Here is a 19,125-nt window from a genome sequence, read left to right on the forward strand (position 1 = left end):
CACTGACTGTCAAAACCTCAAAAAGCATTTTGCTTGATTAAAGCAGGTAAGTGAAGGGGGAAAATACTTCAAAGTGTTGTGGATGTCATATTTGTTAAAGACTTAAAAGTTGTGCGTGTGAAAGATATTGTGTCCTGCTAATGCCAAGAATGCTCACACATTTGCGTCAGAGTAGGTGATCAAATTTGATGTCTTGCCTGAGAAACCTCAAAGCAGTTGTTTTGCAAAATGATATTCATGAAAAGCAGTGGAAAGCCAGAGTTGCACTTGATCAGAGTAATAATGACCCTGCAGGCAGAGCAGAGCAATTAAAGGAGAGTCCAGGGGAGAGATGAGAACTATTAACAGCCACAGAGGACCTTCTCTCTCCCCATTTCTGTCTTACTCTCACTGAACCGAGGCTAGCAAAGCTATACACTGATGAAAAAATTGCTGGAGAAACTGAAAAAGCACTAATTAAAGAGGGGGGTGGTTGGGGTGGGGACTAAAGAGGGGAAAGAGATGAAGATCCTCTGTGCTTCAGAGGCATTTCCTGTCCAATTTAATATGTTGCATCAGTTATTTTTGAACTGCTGTTTCTTGCATACAATTTTACATTCACACAGGGTTCTCTGCCTGACCCCAGTCCAAGTCACGCACACTACAGTGGAATAGGAAACTTGGCAGGAATATGACTGTGTAGGATGTTCTCAAATGCCTCGTAGTCACTGGTATAATGACCATGGCTACCATGTTTCTGTAAGCTAATATCTTATTACGATTAATAAGTGGATTTCTCGCTGCTGAGAAAATACCAATTAATCGTTTTTTTTGGCTTAAATTTGTCTTTTCTTGCTTGTTTGAAAAATGAGAGACCGCGTTGGCCACTGTGATAAACACAGTAGTCATTTCAACATTAAAACTCCTTTTTGGCTTTGACGGTAAGAAGCCTGATGGTAAATCTGTTTAAAGGAAAATAAGCAAAGTGAATGAATGAATGTTGATGATGTTTATACATCATCTTTACAACTATTACTATGTGTTACATTGACATGAATGCACTGCACAGTCCTATAATGCATATGTACATTTGGTGCATTCATATATTTCTGCTTAATCCATAAAACACATATTACAAATGCTGACGTACTGTTTTTACCATAGTGTATTTCCAGCCTACCGCTGGACAGTGTAGTGGTACGCCTACACACCTTTGGAGCGGGAGTTGTAAGTTCAATTCCCACCGGGTATCCAGTAAGGGTCCTGGCTAGACCCCCCATGCTAAAACCAAGCCCTGGAATGGCGCAGCCTGTCCGCATCTCGGACACAAAGCATTTCACTACATGTTGTACTATGTATGATTGTGTATGTTACAAATAAAGGCTGTTGTAGTATATTACTATACATTTTATTATATACTTTAAGTCACAGTGTCCTGCTATACTTATGAAAAAAAAAAAAACTTGTTTAAAAATCGTTTTTTCTTGTATTTGTACCCTGGCCTTGGGCATTGCACTGTATATGGATTTTTAAAAAATGTCTGTTTGTTCTCCTCTGCTTACTGGATTTGATTTATAGTTTTTCATAAAGCGTGTTGTACCAGCTAAGTTTGTGTCCTGTCTTAAGAAAAATGATGATATTCTGTTTTTCTCCTCTCTTCCCATTTTACCTGCTGACCTCTGCAGAGAGATCTATAGCTCAGTTCATTGACAAACAAGTTCAATAAACAATATATAAATAATATATATATATAACACCAATGTTTAATCTTGAATCTAATCATGAAATAATTATCAAATAATTTGTATTATGAAAAAAATACATATGAAATCCCCAAATGCAGAACAATAATAATTTAGTGTTCTACCCAGTAGCAAAGCAGCTGGTGTGCTTACCACATGAGTATTGATGCCCCGGGCAGCAAGTCCCTGGTTGGATTCCTGGCTGGCCAGTTCATTCACCGCATGTCAGTTCTCTCGTGTATATTTTCAGTTTCTTTCCACTACTCCTGCTAATAAAAATGCTCACGAACAAATCTTTAACAAATGAATTCACCTGTATGGTATCATATTTTAAGAACACAACGTTATTTTGTGTTTGAATATTTTTTCAAAGTATACCATTCTTCATTTTACCAAACAAATGCTAGTGTGTTACAGTTATATGAAGGAAATACTAACAACAATACCAAGGAAGACCCTAACATTGCATTAGAATTCCTGTTGTGGGTCCTGTTTCCGGGCAGAAAGCAACCACTCCCTCTAATACAAATTTCCAACAGTGGTTCCACAGCTCGGTGCAGTTAACTCAGAAAGCAGAATAAGGCGTGAAACAGGTTACCTTAACAGGGTCAAACACCAGCTCTATTTAAAATGTCACTGATACGTTCAGGACATATTCCAAGAGTGCGTGTTTGTGTGGCTTGGCTCCTGAACAACCGTGGCAGTGGTAGAGATGAGCTTTTGTGGCCTAGCCTTAAAGTCACATTTAATTGGTGTATTCCCACAAGTAAATAAAAAGGTGACATTTTCTCTTTGGTGCCATGAATGGAATGCTAAAAACCTACAGGCCGAGGTCCCTGAAATGTCAAGGAGGAATAATTTCCATCACATACTATGTCAGCTTTTGTGCCTTGGCCCTGCTCTGCTTTGGGAGACTTGAAAAGGTCATCAACACGTTTGACTTATTTTATGTCAACATTTGGCTGGGAATCAATGACATCTCTGCGTGATCAAAGATAAGTAGGCCATTGCTAAATTTTGTCCCGTGCTTCTACTTTTCTATTTGATACAGCGATACATTAAGGCTTAGATGTCAGATTTCTACCTCCTCCTTGCATCATCCCTGCTTAGGTGGTTTTCTCTGTCTTGCACACACTCACAGGAACACACACTAACACACAGTATCTACAGACTGAAAGCCCCCCCTGGCACAGTAAACAACTTTAAGCGCCCTGGAAAACAAACAGATAAAAGCACGCCTTTGACATGAAAACATGACAATTTTCCCCTAAGAACCTCTCAGAAAAATAAAATCCTGAGAGAGAGATAAAGGCTTTGCTGACAAGAACAGACACCATTGACTGAATCCATGTTATTTTATCATCTGGCATAGCTCTGTGGCCGGCTTTAGGCCAATACGCAGCGAATTACCTGCTGCAACATCAAAACATTCTCATGTAACCATTCAGCTATTCTAGGCCTCAAAGCGTCTTAACAGAAGAAGCGTGTTTGTCCATTGGCTTACAGTGAAATGATTTCAGAAACCAACGCGGCAAAATCTTTAAACTATTCCCTCTTCCTCCCTTCGTTTGTCTCACTCACTCCCTCTGTCCCTCTCTCTGCATTTAATGGCACATTAGGCAATGCTAATCAAATCCAGAGTGATCAGGTTTGATGCATTCATTGACAAGGATTTGTCAGCGCTCTCAAAAAAAGGACTTAGCATTCATAATAGCACAGAAACACCTCTCCCCCTAAACCCTTCCTTGTTTTAGGATTTATGACTTACAGATATGTAGGCTGAAACCTAAAATGGAGGTTTTCTCAACCTTTGATGTCAGTGTTGTGGAGGTTGATAATCTATGTGGGTTGCAGCAGTTTACTTGGGTAATAGTATGTGCATGAACCACACCAATCCCCTTACAAAATGCAAGAGCTGACTAGCCAGTGTATTCCACCACATGATAGACTCATCAACACAATTTGGACTTTGATTTGGACAATAAAATACAGGGTGTAGGATTAGGATGTAACTGTCAATGGGAAAATTCTTGGACTAAAACAAGAGATTAAGAAAAAAAGGAGCGATCATGAAACTCGGTAAAGCAAACGTGTTTTTGTAAGCGCCTCGCAACACATGCAAATGTTCATTTTTGTCCCAAACACCACCAAACTGTGGGATTACAAAAAATAAAGAGATACTTGGTAGAGGATTTTTAGGAAAACAGTTGCAAAGACGCAACCAACTCAAGGCTAAGTCAAACAAACCAATTAGAGAAGCCTCCTCAGCAGTGCCTGATATTTAAAAGTAATAAACAATCAGGCAGATAGACAGCCCCCAAAATTAGACACACACACTAGAGGTCTATTATCTCATCTCATATTTAACAAGCAAGTGCTTGATTAACAAACAAGGAGCTTAACAAGCTCTGATTGTTTAACGATGAGTTGCATTAGGGGAATGATTTTAACGTGGATGATTTTATTCCAAACTGATGGCGATGATTTGGATGCCTTCTACGGGCCGCCGTGACATTTGCAGTAATGAAAGGTTTCACTCACTGTTTTAAAGTTTTATAAACCCACGTCAAGACAAAAATCATTTTACTCAAAGACTAACGCAGCAGCGGCAAACTCAAGCAGGAGTGTTTCAAAAGACTTGTCAGATTTTTTATCCCTTTAAAACCTGGACCATAAAAAAACTGCCAGAAATCTTTAATTTTTTGATAATGGAGTGTTTGTTGAACCTTTAGACAAAATATATAAAAATATATGAAAATTTTAAACGGCATATACGGGTGTTAATTTGTATCAAATTTGCTACATTAGCCATATTTTTGCAATTTAGTCATTGAAAATGTCCATCCATCCATCCATCCATCCATCCATCCATTCGCTTCCACTTACCCTTTTCAGGGTCGCGGGGGGTGCTGGAGCCTATCCCAGCTGTCATAGGGCAAGAGGCGGGGTACACCCTGGACAGGTCGCCAGTCTGTCGCAGGGCTATCATTAAAATTGTGTCATGCAATTTATATCATTTTTTGAGGGTAAAAAAAAAGTCACGCTGATGATGTAGAAGTCTCAAGAACTCACAAAAACACATGTATCAAACACAATACACGTGGCTTTAAAGGGTTACAAATGATTTTGGAGAACATTTGCACATATGCAAATCTAAAATACTCTAAATTTAACTTTAATAAGTTGAAGCCTTGGGTGAAAAGTGAGGACAATTAATCGCAGTATTTTCACCCAGCAACATTTTGCTGATCACACTGTTGCAGGTGGTTTAATTTATTCCCCCCGTACACTTATTCACACACAGCGTGTGGGTTAGCACGTTGAACCATGCTGGAGCTTTAGATGTGTTGTAGATGGCATATGTTATGAGGTGGGGCAATGCAGTTAAAGCAGCAAAGAGAATAGCACACACACATATGTACTGCCTGATGAATATGAAGTGGGATCTCCACCTAAAGCAAACTGCTACAGCTGACATAAACTGAGCATGAAGACTCCAGTAGAGGCTTGCACTGAAGGCTAGCTTCTGAAGCTCCCCCATATTCTTTTCTTCTTTTGTTCAGCTGTTTGCCATCAAACAGACCACTGACTTATGCGATGGACACAAAGAAATGGACGCCTTAAGGCATTTCAACCACTCGTCTCCTTCATGAGTGTCAGCCATATTGAAATAGCTGAGATAAACCCCGTTTTTATGATTGAAAAAATGCGGAGACAACCCGAGCTGTGGGTCTTTAATGGTAAAACGGCGATTCTAAAGAAACAGACCATTTTCAGCTCATTTAATGGCACTTGCGTTGACAAGCACTTGAATGATTATTGAGCCTCTTGAATAATAAGGCAAGTCAAGTGTTCCCCGTGTCAACAGAATGCCCTGTCCTTTTAAATCTGCTCAATTGCAGCTGTCACTTAAATGACAATTAAATGCATTTGCTGTGCTGCACAGGTACACCACCACAAATCCAGACTCCAAGCCATTTCAGCAGCAAATGAAAAAAAAAACAAAAACAAAAAACAGAAGAAGTTACGTGACTATATAAATATAGCATTGACTACTGGTGCTATCTCAGCGTCATACTTTTTATTTTGCTGTCAACACAAGCATAATGATACAGCAACCTAAAACAATCAGAAGAGAAGAAGAAAGTGACACATCATGGGCTGCAGGAGTTATGGCTTACTGCTCTGCTGCTACAAATTCATCATGTTTGTGACAAGCGAAGGATGATGTTTTTAATTGCTACAACCTCCAGTGGCACCCACGCCTGGCCTTGAGGGACCTGGCGGAGTATGCATGCCATTATATGTATGTGTTGATGTGAGAATATGTACTGTAAGTGTATCAAAAATGTGTATCTGAGAACGTGTTTGAACTTGCAGCTCTAATGTAATCAGTATAATTGCGGAAGAGGTGTTTGTGCGTAATCTAGGTCTCCAGCTTCTTAGCGGAGCAGGGCAAGGGGATATTACAATGTTTAATTAGTAGCTACAGATACACAAAGGTCTCCTTGTGCAAATCTGTGTAGGACAGCACACAGCTCACAATGCAAAAGCGATATGATTTAACCACATGTAGCCATGCATGTAAGTTTTTGAAATCTGTGGTTTGCAAAAGCAAGCGTAAACATCAAAGAATTTCAATGCAGTCTCTTATAGATAATGAAAATCCTTTTATTCTCATGGCATGAGTATGTACACGACTGCACCATTAAATAAAGGCTTTAATGTATCCCTTCCAAAGAGGACCTCCTGGATGGGATCTTTCTGTGTGGAGCTCTTGTGCGTTTTCTCCAGGTACTTTAGCTTCCTCCCACAGTCCAGGGAATGCATGTTAGGTTAATTGGTGATTCTAAATTAGCTTGTGCATGTGAGAGTTCCTATTTCTCCATGATGGCCATGTCCAGGGTGCATCCCTGCCTCTCGCTCAAAGTCAGTTTGGAATAGACTCCAGCGCCCCTGTGACCCTAAATTGGATAAGTGGTGAAGAAAATGGATAGATGGGTGGAAGTGACTAAAATACACTGCATACATAATGATCTGACTCTCTGGAGAAACTGTACCTGCCATAGTCCCTATTCTTCTCCCCTTCACTGCACAGCTTCCCTCTCAGCACACATTAGGGCCCCGCGCTAATGACACCCATTCTCTCTCCCTCTCGCTCTCTCTTTTCTTCACACACAGACACGCACTCAGGCACACACACACACAGGCTTCCTTTACTAATGAACTCAGCCTCCAACACATTTGCATCTTTCTAAATTAGCTTGATTATTTCAGGCTTATTAGCATAAGCGTATGGAAATTAAATTGGCTATAGTGGCGCGGTGGCTTCAAGGTGTTTTTTTCGTGTGATGTGTAGGTAATGGGCTACATTTGATGATTCCTTAGGAGATGTGTTCCTCTTGTGTAGTGTGAAGTCAGACTGTTTTTAGATCCAAAAGGGCCCGCAAAGCTCATAGATTCTCGATTCAATTATAGTCATTATTAATTGAAATATGAGGACATGTTATAGGAAACTGATTGATAGGAGCAAGTATCCAAGAATTGAGGTCGGGATATAGCTTGTTTCTACCAGTAACTTTGTCCTTGACTTAAAGGAAAAAGTCGAGTAGTTAACTTGGCTAGTTAACTAGCATCCTCAACAAATAGTTCTACTGTTAGTAGCTTGTAGGGGGAAAACACTGCAGGGAGCCACTGAATAGGAAACAAATGTACTCATTTTATTTTAATGTATTTAGAATTAAGAGGCAGTCTGTGTCGTCTTCCTTCATCCCTTCCCTTGATGCCCTCTAGTTTTACTGATCTACAGTAATAGGGGCCTGAAATCGCTCCTACAATAATAACTCAGCCATGGATTATTAATTAATATGTTGAAAGTACTCTCTCTGATTCTAACCCCCGACCACCATCACCACAGCTAATGTGAACCCTGCGAACTTCTATTCTGTAATATTCACAAAGGGATGTGGGTGATGAAAGGGAAATATTATATTCAAGTTTAGGGCACTCTAAATTTAAGAATCTAGGGTGCTCACTGGCCATATTAAATAGCCATGTAATTAGAAGTATATTTCTGGGAGGTGCATACATGTTTTAACTCAGCAGTGAAAAATTAATTAAGTTAATGGTGCCATTCCAGAGGTAGGGCATTCAATGTCTTGTTCAAGGAGACATCAACAACGATCAGGGTTTAAGATTTAGTCATTTTCACTGCAAAACAGCTCACGAAACATGCAGATAGCCAGAATGACTCTTCTAACCCAGCTACTAGAGCTACATGAAGCATCCTTGACATATGTTACCTATAATAATAGAAATAGCACCATTAACTGCAACAAAGCACATCAGCAATTCATTCATCATTTGCCTTTATTGTAAAGGATGTCTTCAAACCAAAATGACAAAACTGATTTGATTTTGTGTTCCAGAAATATTTTACTATGTATGTGTCATATAAAGCTGCATTATAAAAGTGACATTTGTAGTACACTTTGTCAATGTCATAACTCTTGCTCCGTGTTTTGTTATCCAATCCAACTGCCCTTACGTCTTCATGCACGTGAGTACATCCTTTGACACTGCATTTATAAAGAGACCAAAGAGCAAGCGACACCTTCTACACAACAGTGCAAAAGCAATATGGCAGTGCAGGAATGTTCAGTATATCAAAGTAGCATCAACCATTTGTTTACACACTTGGTGTCTTTATTTGCAACCAGAAGTGACTTTCTAGACCAGAGGGTGGAGTGATTTTTTTTCAGTGGATTTTCTGGATGTATAGCTGGCTGTACCTCGCAGCAGGCCATGTTATTATAATATCATGATTCCATTCCAACACCATTAACACGGTCCAGTTCAGTCAAGACTGGAATTACTAGATGTGAGGCTAAACAGACAGCCCTCAGCATGTTGGCACACCAAAAACAGTGGCTGAAACTAAGTATGTACAATGAATTGTTGAAAAAAAAATGGAGGCACCCTGCTGTGTGGTGTTTGCATGTAATCCTTGTGCCTGCGTGGTCTCTCTCTGGGTACTACTTTGGCTGTAGTTATGAATGTGAGTGTGAGTATGTATGTGTTGGCTCTATGATAAACTGGTGACCTGTCCAAGGTGTACCCCACTTTTTACCCTATAACAACTGGGATAGGCTCCAGCAGCCCCTCATGACCATACATTAGAAAAGTGGTTAAGAAAATGGATGGATCTTTAAGGAGTGTTAAGTAGGTATTGGAACTGCAGGTTTTCTTCACAGTTCTGCATTAGCTTTATTTTTCAGCACTGGCTAATGCTACTTGGCTAACAGTGGTTAAACTCTGAAGCCTATTCCAGATATAAAGCAGACATTCTGGCGAGCCTCAAATGTATTTAACAAAAGTCAGTCAATGGTATTGACTCCCTTTGGTAACCACCTGTACTACTAACCTTAAAATAAAAAACAAACAAAGGGGACTTTGAATTGCAGTTACATTTGAATTGCAAAAACTTGATTCTGTTCATCTGAATGTAGCTTTCTCAGCTTTAGACTCTCTTCTAATATGGCTTAATGACTCACGAGTAAAGTGTCACACTGACACAGTTTTATTATGAACACCAGGAAGGTGAGAGAGCCCTGGGCCACTCTGAATATCATTTTCCGCTTGCAGTAACAAAGAAATCTGCACATTCACATAATTGACCCCTGGGAATATACATTTAAAGCAGAATATACATGAGTGTAACTTCATTCATGGCTTATTGACTCTGCCTCTCTCTTCACAAACAACACAAGCCTGCACAGAGAAATATCACATATATACCACAGCATCTAGTGCTATACATTGGGGGTAGTGATAACATTTATGAGCGTGATGCTTTTTTCACAGAGGAGCGTTGTAGTCGGTTATTGATGAATCCCACTGTGTAACATTACTTATGAATCAAAAGACGGCGAAAGGGAGCAGATAGAGATGAGAAGAATGTATAGATGTTATAACCTTATCCCTTGAACCATATTTAATCAAAGCTCATGGCTGGAGACCCTTGTTGTCAAAGACACAGCTCACAAGATTTTCTTTTGCAGTATAAGTTGAGCTCAGTACTCAGAGTACATGAGTGTGGATTTCATACTACAGAAAAGTGACAAATCAGATAGTCCGAAGATGAGCGCAATCAGACTTTTGAACTGGATATATACTGGGTATATAGCTTCTAAATGCAATGTATGCTGTTGTTGCAATGTTCGTGTGTAATGTAACTCAAAAATGTGAAACATTCATACTTCTGCCCTGATAAAATGCCAGGATTCCCAAATGGTGCTGCTATCACTAACAATAAGATTAGACATTTAAATTTCAAATAAAGCAATTTACAGATGAAAAAATGGCTCCTTGTAAATGACTGTTGGAGAGATAAGGAGAGTATATAGACTCAGCAAGCTTTCTCTATCTTACTTATGAACCAAGGGAAAGGTAATTAACTACAGCAGAGTCATAGTTAATTATGAAAAAAGGAATTTTTTATGTATTCAATGACAGTTTGGCTGCATCATACATTTGAAGTTAATCAGAACACTGGCTTGTTAAGTCATTTCGTCGAACGGAGGATGAGGGGGTAGCGAAGAAGAAAAACAGCACAGTATATATGGGCACAACAGCCACAAAGCATGAAAAGAAAACGCAAGACATCTAGAAACTTGAGCAAAAAAGGAAGAAGGAGAAGACAAGAGGATGAGCAAAACCGAGGTGAGCACTGTAACAAATTAGCCAATCAAACTGTATCAAGTAACAGTTCTGCTAGATACCAACTCATTCCGATTGGTCCTGAGCTCTTATAAACAAATAATTCAGAAAGGAATCCCTGCAACTTTCCATAGAGAAAGAGGAGTCCTGAATACAGTCCTGAATATAACAAATACAGCCTCAAACATTATGTAAAATCGTTGCGTTTCAGAACCCCCCCCCCCCACACACACACACACACACACACACACCAGTACTCCTACTCCTTATAAGCAAACACTTGACAACTGTGTGTTGAAAAAAAAAATCCCTTTTAAGAGAAGGAAACCTCCAACCGAACCCGGCTCAGGGCCATCTGCCTCAACTGACTTGAGATGAGGGTGAAGCTTAAAGAGAAAAAAGCACAGAGATATGATAACAAACAATGTGACAAGTATCTTTATTTAGTATAATAATAAACTAAAGGCCAACGTCTATTTATTTCCCTTTGCATGTGTGTTTCCATCCCAAATTCTTGGTTGGAAAACACTTAATCCAGCGGGACCTACCAAAAGGTGGTTTTGAGGACTTTGGTAGGTGTTTATAAATTTATGTAAAACATGATACTGTCATAACCTCACAAGATGCAATCATGCACAGGTATGCGGATAACATCAAAATAAAAGCTTGAGGGTTTAAAGATGAGTGTGGAGCTACAATGTTGTTGCAGGTGGTTTATATACTTAATGACCTTGTAGTGCCATATCACCCTATTAGAGCACTTTGCTCTCACTCTGCAGAACTACTTGTTGTTCCTACACTGTAAAAAAAGTCAGTAAAATATACAGCAAAACACCGTCAAATTCCAACGGTAATGGAGCGTAAAATCAAAAACTTCCTTTTACTGTATTAAATAGATTGAATAACCGTTAATTGTGAGACTGGATAAAACTTTGTTTTTTACTGTAATAAAATGTTGAAATTATAAATATTTTCTGTGAAAACAAATAAATATGCATACATTTTACAATTACATATTGTAATGTTGAAAATGTCTGAAAAACTTAGATTTTACGGTATTATTTGAGTAAAACTACATCTTTTGGGGTTGTGCACATTGGAATTCACAGTATAAAGCTGTAGATTTTTAAGCAAACAAAAACATTCATTTTTACAGAAACAAGATGTTAAAAAATAGGGTCCACCGTAATAATACAACCAGTACATACCATTAAAAAAATAGCAAATATCAGCAGTGAAAGACAATAAAACTGATAGTATTTTTTTATTTTAAAATTCAGATACTGATATACAGATTAAAAGTTAGGCCTGCAGTATATCATTGTTAACCTTCTGATAAAAAAATCAACAGCAAAAGAAGATGTTAAAAATAAAGTTTATGGTTGTGAATAAAATTGATTTCAATAATCTTTTTTAATTATTATTTTAAAACAACTTTATGTTGTTGTGTTTCACGCCATATTATCAGACCACCTTAAGTGGGTCGGCCTTAAATTTTGAATTTGTGTGATCGCTGTTGATTGGTAGCTAAACTGCTGGTAAACTGTGTACAGACGTTTTACGTTCGAATTGCAGAGAAAAAAATCTGGTAGCAACATTGTGCAGTATGAGCGAACCATTTCACCAAAAAAAGGGGAAGCAAGGTAAGACGTGGCTGCAGCGGTCTGCAGACGTGACTTCTGATCAAATTCGAACCTCCTAAAGAAACAAAGAGCGACGTTACATTGCGGGATGACGTCACCTGAAAATGACCAATAGCGCGGCGCGCTGCTGAGCTGTGTGCCAACCGCTCTTTTTTTCATGCAGGAGACTCAAGTTGGCTTCGCTAACGGACACAGTTTTGAACTCGTATATTAGCGCCATTTATTGCTGCTTGGACCACAGCATCTTCGGAATTTGTAGACATCCTGGCAGCTTACAATTAGTTCGAGGTGAGGTGAGTACATGCAACTTCAAGTTATCTCTGTTATAAAAATCCACCAGCCCAGCGTTTATAGATAATTTTAGCAGTTCGTTTTTTATGAGTGAGGTTGTGAATTTAGTTAGCATTTGTGAGTTGAGTTAGCATTACTGTTGCGAGGGAAGCATTGCTCTGGATTAGTTTCTGTATATGGCGTGCTTAATTCGCTAGGGAGGAATTACCAAAGTACATGGAGTTATGTTAACGTGTAATTTCTGTGGTAAGGTAGTTCAGTCATCAAGGGGCTACGTGCTTCATTGTAAACTGCATCGGAATGAGCCACGTTGTTTCTTTCGGTGTATTGAAGCAGGCTGCAAGCAGACATACACCAGGTATGGCGCGTTTAAGGCTCATTTTTACCGAAGACACTGCCCCCACCCATGTCACTGGTGTGGTGGTGGTTTCTTCGTTTACATGTGCAATGGCGATGTGTGAACGTCAGTGTCAGAACTCTAAAGAGTTAATAGCTCATCTGAAGAGCCATATTGTGGAAGGACACGTGGTCACTTGTCCAGTAAGAGGATGCACAAATACCTTTAGAGTTAAATCATCTTTTACTGCTCACATGTCACGTAAACACAGAGTTTTCAGACAGCAGCATTGGTGATTTATATAGAGAGTCTGCATGTCAATCATCATCTGTTCCAACCACATCAGATGACTTTGTACCCTTGATTTCCGAGCCTGCTGCACAGTCTATTACACATGAAGATAACATGGAAATGCCCCCTGAATTCTGTGATCTTTTTCTGAGAAACGTTTCACTATTCTACTTAAAATTGCAGGGTCAGTTTCTACTGCCTGCTTCAACCATACAGAACATTGTAGAGGAAATGCAGAACATGCATGAGTTGGGACAGACATACAGTTTGGGTAAACTTGCATCACTGTTAAAAGATGACACATCATTATCAGAGGAGGACATCAACAAAGTCTGTGAGTCTGTCAAAAGCTATGATCTTTTTTCTGCATGTCATACCGGGCCATTGAGGACAGTGCACTCCAGAGCTCAGATCTTTAAAAAAGCCTTCAACTATGCGGAACCAAAGAAAATATTTTTAGGGAGAGATGAAAACAGAAAAGATAGGTTTGCCTATTATGTGCCTTTAAGAGAGACTTTGAGATGTCTGCTAGAGTCTGATCTGTGGCAGAAATCAGAAGAGCCCTCTACTGAGCCTCCTGCTGATGTTCTGTGTGACATAAGTGATAGTAAGCTGTTTTAAATAAAATAATTTTTTTGGTCAAAACCCATTGACTTAATTGATTTCTATCCATTAACATCTTACATGAAGTATGGGTACCAAATGGTTCCACTGAAACACAGTGTGCTGTCACAATAATGGTGCTGTTAGTTTGGTACTTACGAAACACTGTATAAAAGTGTAGTATCAAGCAAGATCAGCTTCATATTTTAAGACCAAAGGTACCACTTGGTGTAAATTGACCTTTATTCACATTCTTTTATCAGACATCTTGGAAATGGGGGGCAGCATAAGGAGTTCCATTACTAAGGTGCTGCCGGACCTGTCTGCCTCAATCCTTGAAATTGTACTGGAGGCACTACAATCATTAGGAGTGGAGGCATCTGAGAAACAAACCAGTAAGTATTATGATTTCATTGCACAATAGCCATGAAGGACTTTCTGTTTTTTCTATTATGCTTTGGCCAAGGTCCAAAAAGTACAATTAATCTATTGTTTGTGATATTGTTTTACAGCACCAAATATGGAAATTTCAAGCCAGGCCAGCATATCGTCTCCATCTGTTTTAAGGTTTAAGGGTGGTGGCACAGCTAAGACCCAAGAGTCTCTTTCAAGGTTAGTAAAGTAAACAGATTCAAGAAGATATTTTACACATTTCTTTGTCGTCTGTCTCTAAATCTTATTTTGTCTTTATTATGATTAAAAAGGTTTGTTTTGTTCCTGCCCTTTTCAGACACTGAATTTGAGCAGAAACCATAAGGATACTCAAAGGACCTGTGACTCTCAGGAAATGGTGAGATTTCAGGTCATAATCTTTTTTTTTCCATTAAATTAATTTTCCTTTTTCCCTTTACAATATTGCTGTTTTGTTTTTGTAAACAGCATCAAATGAGAGAGACAGATGAAACAGTTTCAAGACAATGGCAGGAAAAAAAATGCTGAAGATTGAAACAAACCTTGGCTGGAAATATTTGGTATGTGTTTTACCGTAAATCAAATTGTTGAAAAACATTCAGCTACACTGTAACACAGGGAAACTTGATTTGCACTTATTTTGTTACTTTAATTTCTTGTCTCATTATTTTTGTCAGTTATTATTGTTTATGGTGTATGCCCTTCTTGTTTTCCTTCTGAATGCAGAAGGTATCTAGCCAGTCCACAATGAAAGCTTCGTTGCACCCCATGAGTCTTCTGGCAGAAATGATGGCGGCTGTATTCTTTGGTTTCCCTAAACATCACACCCTGCCTGTTTATACGAGGCTCTTCAATTAAGTCTGCACCCAAAGATTCAATAAGAGGTAAGCAGTGGTATTATTCAAGTTTTGCTAAAGAAAGATGGACAGGAGACACTAATCTTAATCAGCCGAGCTCAGGTTCATGTCCAGGTGAGCAGTTTCATACACTATAAAATGTAGATTGAATGATAGGTCTCATCACCATGCATTCAGCCATTAACTTCAAGTTCTATGATAAATCAATACGAAACTTAAATACGTTTTCCAACAAATTATGATTGTGATTAGGGCTGCGTTGTCTATGTATCACTTTTACATAAGTAGATTTAAAGTATAACTATTGCCAAAACGCAACCTGGGCTGTTTTTTTTTTTTTGTTTTTTTTACTGTATCGATTTTGATGTGCTCAAATTTATGCCCCGGCCCCCTAGTATTCCCATTCACTGGCTATTGACCACAAAACAAAATCACGGTCAATCTCAAAAACGGCTTGTTTGTCGTAATTATGCTTTTAGATATATGTTTGTCTCGTTTACAGTAAAAAAAAAAAACAACTGAAAAAAACAGCCCAGGTTGCATTTTGACAATAGCTATCCTTTAAGAACTGTATATTTTACACTTAAGAAATCATTTATCATTAGATCTGGTTTTGGCAGCACGTTTTGTTCATTTCTGTGCATTTTGCTCAAGCACTGATCAAACTTTGTCCGTTTTTTTTGCTGCAGAGGGGATCCTGCCAGTCCAAAGTGAACTCCTGATGGACATTGAAGTACTCCTGCAGAGCTTGTATCTTCAACACCATGCGCATTAGAAACTCCACCGAGTCCTTTCCTTCACCAAGGCAGGACCCAGTGACTCATTACTGTTGATAGGTCAGGGGCAGGTAATATTTTGTTTCATGTTTATTCATTCCTCCATGGATTACCAGCCATATATATGGACACATGCTGTATTCTCAAGATCTATGCTGTTTTGTAGGAATAGAGAAAATAATATGTTTAGTCTGTTTTCAAATGGTATGTCAAATTTTCTCATTGTTTATCAGTAATATTCTCTACCTTGGTTGTATATGAGCATCTTTAGATTTTTCTATATTTAGCGGTTGCAAATGTAAAATGTACGGTAAACCATTTATGTTCCTCATATTGTACTGTATTTTTAGCGGTAAAATACCGGCAGCTGTGGTTGCCAGGAATTTACCGTAAAATGTATCTGGTCAAAATAAAATGCTGTAATTTGTTATACAATTTCACTGTGTTTTTTACTGTCAAAGGTTTTAATAAGGTTTAACATATTTCTGTTGTTTTTACAGTTATTTACAATAATAGGGTCTATCCTATTACTGTTAAATTAACAACAAATTACTGTAAATATTATTATATTATTACTTTTTTTTTTTACTGCAAATATCCGTAAAAAGCTATGGAAAGTTGCATTTTTTACATTAAATTGCTGTATAATTGACAAATATATTTGGTTTTTTCTATCATGATTTTGGTAAAATAATACGTTGTCTACCTTAAAAATTAGGGTTACAAAACCAGTATACCGTATTGTCTTTTACAGATTCCACATTTTTTTACACGGTATATTCCTGGCAACCACAGCTGCCGGTATTTTACCGTAAATTTGACAGATTTTTTTTTTTACAGTGTAGAGTATTTTAAAGTAGAATGGGAGGGAGAGCCTTCAGTTTTCAGGCCCCTCTTCTGTGGAACCAGCTTCCAGTTTGGATTCGGGAGACAGACACTATCTCTACTTTCAAGATTAGGCTTAAAACTTTCCTTTTTGCTAAAGCATATAGTTAGGGCTGGACCAGGTGACCCTGAATCCTCCCTGCAATAGACGTAGGCTGCCGGGGATTTCCATGATGCATTGAGTTTTTCCTTTCCTTTCCAGTCACAATATAATAGACCTCTCGGTATTGAATCATATCTGTTATTAACCTCTGTCTCTCTTCCACAGCATGTCTTTCATCCTGTTTTCCTTCTCTCACCCCAACCGGTCACAGCAGATGGCCGCCCCTCCCTGAGCCTGGTTCTGCCGGAGGTTTCTTCCTGTTAAAAGGGAGTTTTTCCTTCCCACTGTCGCCAAAGTGCTTGCTCATAGGGGGTCATATGATTGTTGGGTTTTTCGCTGTACCTACGGAGCGCCTTGAGGCGACTTTTGTTGTGATTTGGCACTATATAAATAAAATTGAATTGAATTTTTAATAATAATAATAATAATAATAATAATAATAATAATAAAAATAATAATAATGGATTGCATTTATATAGCGCTTTTCGGGGCCCTCAAAGTGCTGTACAATTCACTCACTGGTGGAGGCAAGCTACAGTTGTAGCCACAGCTGCCCTGGGGCAGACTGACAAAAGCGAGGCTGCCATATCGCGCCATTGGCCAGTCTAGTGTTATATGTAAAAACGGCCATTGTTTTTCAAAAACAAGAGGACTGATTTGCCAAGTTTTTGGTGGCTTTAAAGAACATTCTAGATAAGTGAAAAATGTTCCTTGAACTAAAGGTCCTATGCTTCTTCAATAAGTCACTGCTGATCACCGCTGTTTCCTTGTTACATTTAATGAAAATTATGCCTTTGTAAAATACAGCAAATAATAATTTTTATTATAAAGACTTATTCGTTAAACAAGATGAAAAAATATGGCGTCAAATGCATAATACATAAAAATAATTTGTTAAAGTGTTTGCTTCTGATTAAAAGAATATAAAGATGGTGACCTCTAATCTCTACTTCTGGCTATGATATTATGTTATGTGCATAACAGAAAACAAGGTTGTGCTGAATACTAAAGACATGTGAAACAGGTGAGAAGAACAAATTTACACATGAATATGTAAAGCGAAAGACAATAGAATAAAATTAGAGAGGCATGACGACATTTCTTTTTTTCACAAGTTTCATTAAAGTGAGAAAATTATTGAAGCTTGTGTACATACAGAGAAACGCTGCCCTCTTTAATTAAGTACATCTATGTCAACTTTAAACAATGAAAATATCTGTTAGAGTTAGACAAACTCAGAAACAGTTTTTGTTAACAGTTTACCTTACATTACCTCAAAAAGCACCAAGTATCTGGTGAAAAGTTGCTGTTATCAATTGGCAATTACTAGTTAATGTTATTTGCGGCCAGTGTTGGGGAGTAATGGAATACCTGTACCCGCCTTAGGTATTTAAAATACAAAGTATGAGTAACTGTATTCTGCTACAGTTACTGTTTAAGCAGCGATAATTAGAATACAGTTAATTGTTGAAATAAATGGATTACACGGCGGCCTTTTTCCATTTTTTCCCCAATTTGAATCAAAACAACAGAATTTGAATTAAAAAAACAGAATTTGATCAAAAACCAAAGAATTTGCATGAAAACAACAAAATTAGAATGAAAACAACGGAATTTGAAAGAAAACAACGGAATTAGAATGAACAGAACAGAATTTGAATGAACAGAACAGAATTTGAATGAAAACAATGGAAATTGAATGAAAACAACAGAATTTGAATGAAAACAATGGAAGTTTAAAACAAACAACAGAATTAGAATGAAAACAATGGAATTAACATGAAAACGACGGAATTTTAATGAAAACAACAGAATTTGAGAACAAACAATGGAATGTGAATAAAAAGAGTAGAATTAGAATTAAATGAATAGAATTTGAATGAAAACAACTGAATTAGAATGAAAACAACAGAATTTGAATCAAAACAATGGAATTTGAATGAAAACAACAGAATTAGAATGAAAACAATGGAAGTTTAAAACAAACAACAGAATTAGAATGAAAACAATGGAATTTGAATGAAAACAACGGAATTAGAATGTACAGAACAGAGTTTGAATGAAAACAACGGAATTTGAATGAACAGAAAAGAATTTGAATCAAAACAATGGAATTAGAATGAAATGAATAGAATTTGAATCAAAACAATGGAATTTGAATGAAAACAACAGAATTTGAATGAAAACAATGGAAGTTTAAAACAAACAACAGAATTTGAATGAAAACAACGGAATTTGAATGAAAACAACAGAATTAGAATGTACAGAACAGAGTTTGAATCAAAACAATGGAATTTGAATGAAAACAATGGAGGTTTAAAACAAACAACAGAGTTTGAATGAAAACAACGGAATTAGAATGAACAGAACAGAATTTGAATCAAAACAATGGAATTTGAATGAAAACAATGGAGGTTTAAAACAAACAACAGAATTAGAATGAAAACAACGGAATTTGAATGAAAACAACAGAATTAGAATGTACAGAA

The 19,125-nt window shown here is 37.7% G+C and overlaps 1 long non-coding RNA gene across 2 annotated transcripts; it reads left to right on the plus strand.

The window, feature by feature from the left end:
- The first annotated feature begins 12,023 nt into the window (after positions 1-12,023).
- LOC146658610 (uncharacterized) lies at positions 12,024-16,425 on the plus strand. Of its 2 annotated transcripts, none has more exons than XR_014913642.1 (7): positions 12,024-12,375; positions 13,868-13,999; positions 14,117-14,216; positions 14,335-14,394; positions 14,484-14,575; positions 14,742-14,899; positions 15,562-16,425. It is a non-coding gene; the product is annotated as an uncharacterized LOC146658610 (long non-coding RNA). The 2 variants fall into 2 exon arrangements; XR_014913643.1 differs by having other exon boundaries at positions 14,745-14,899.
- The last annotated feature ends 2,700 nt before the right edge of the window (positions 16,426-19,125 follow it).

This window comes from Rhamphochromis longiceps, linkage group LG11 (genome assembly GCF_057381845.1).
Source record: "Rhamphochromis longiceps isolate RC_006_pf linkage group LG11, R_longiceps_female_GT1.1, whole genome shotgun sequence".
Classification (NCBI taxonomy): Eukaryota; Metazoa; Chordata; class Actinopteri; order Cichliformes; family Cichlidae; genus Rhamphochromis; species Rhamphochromis longiceps.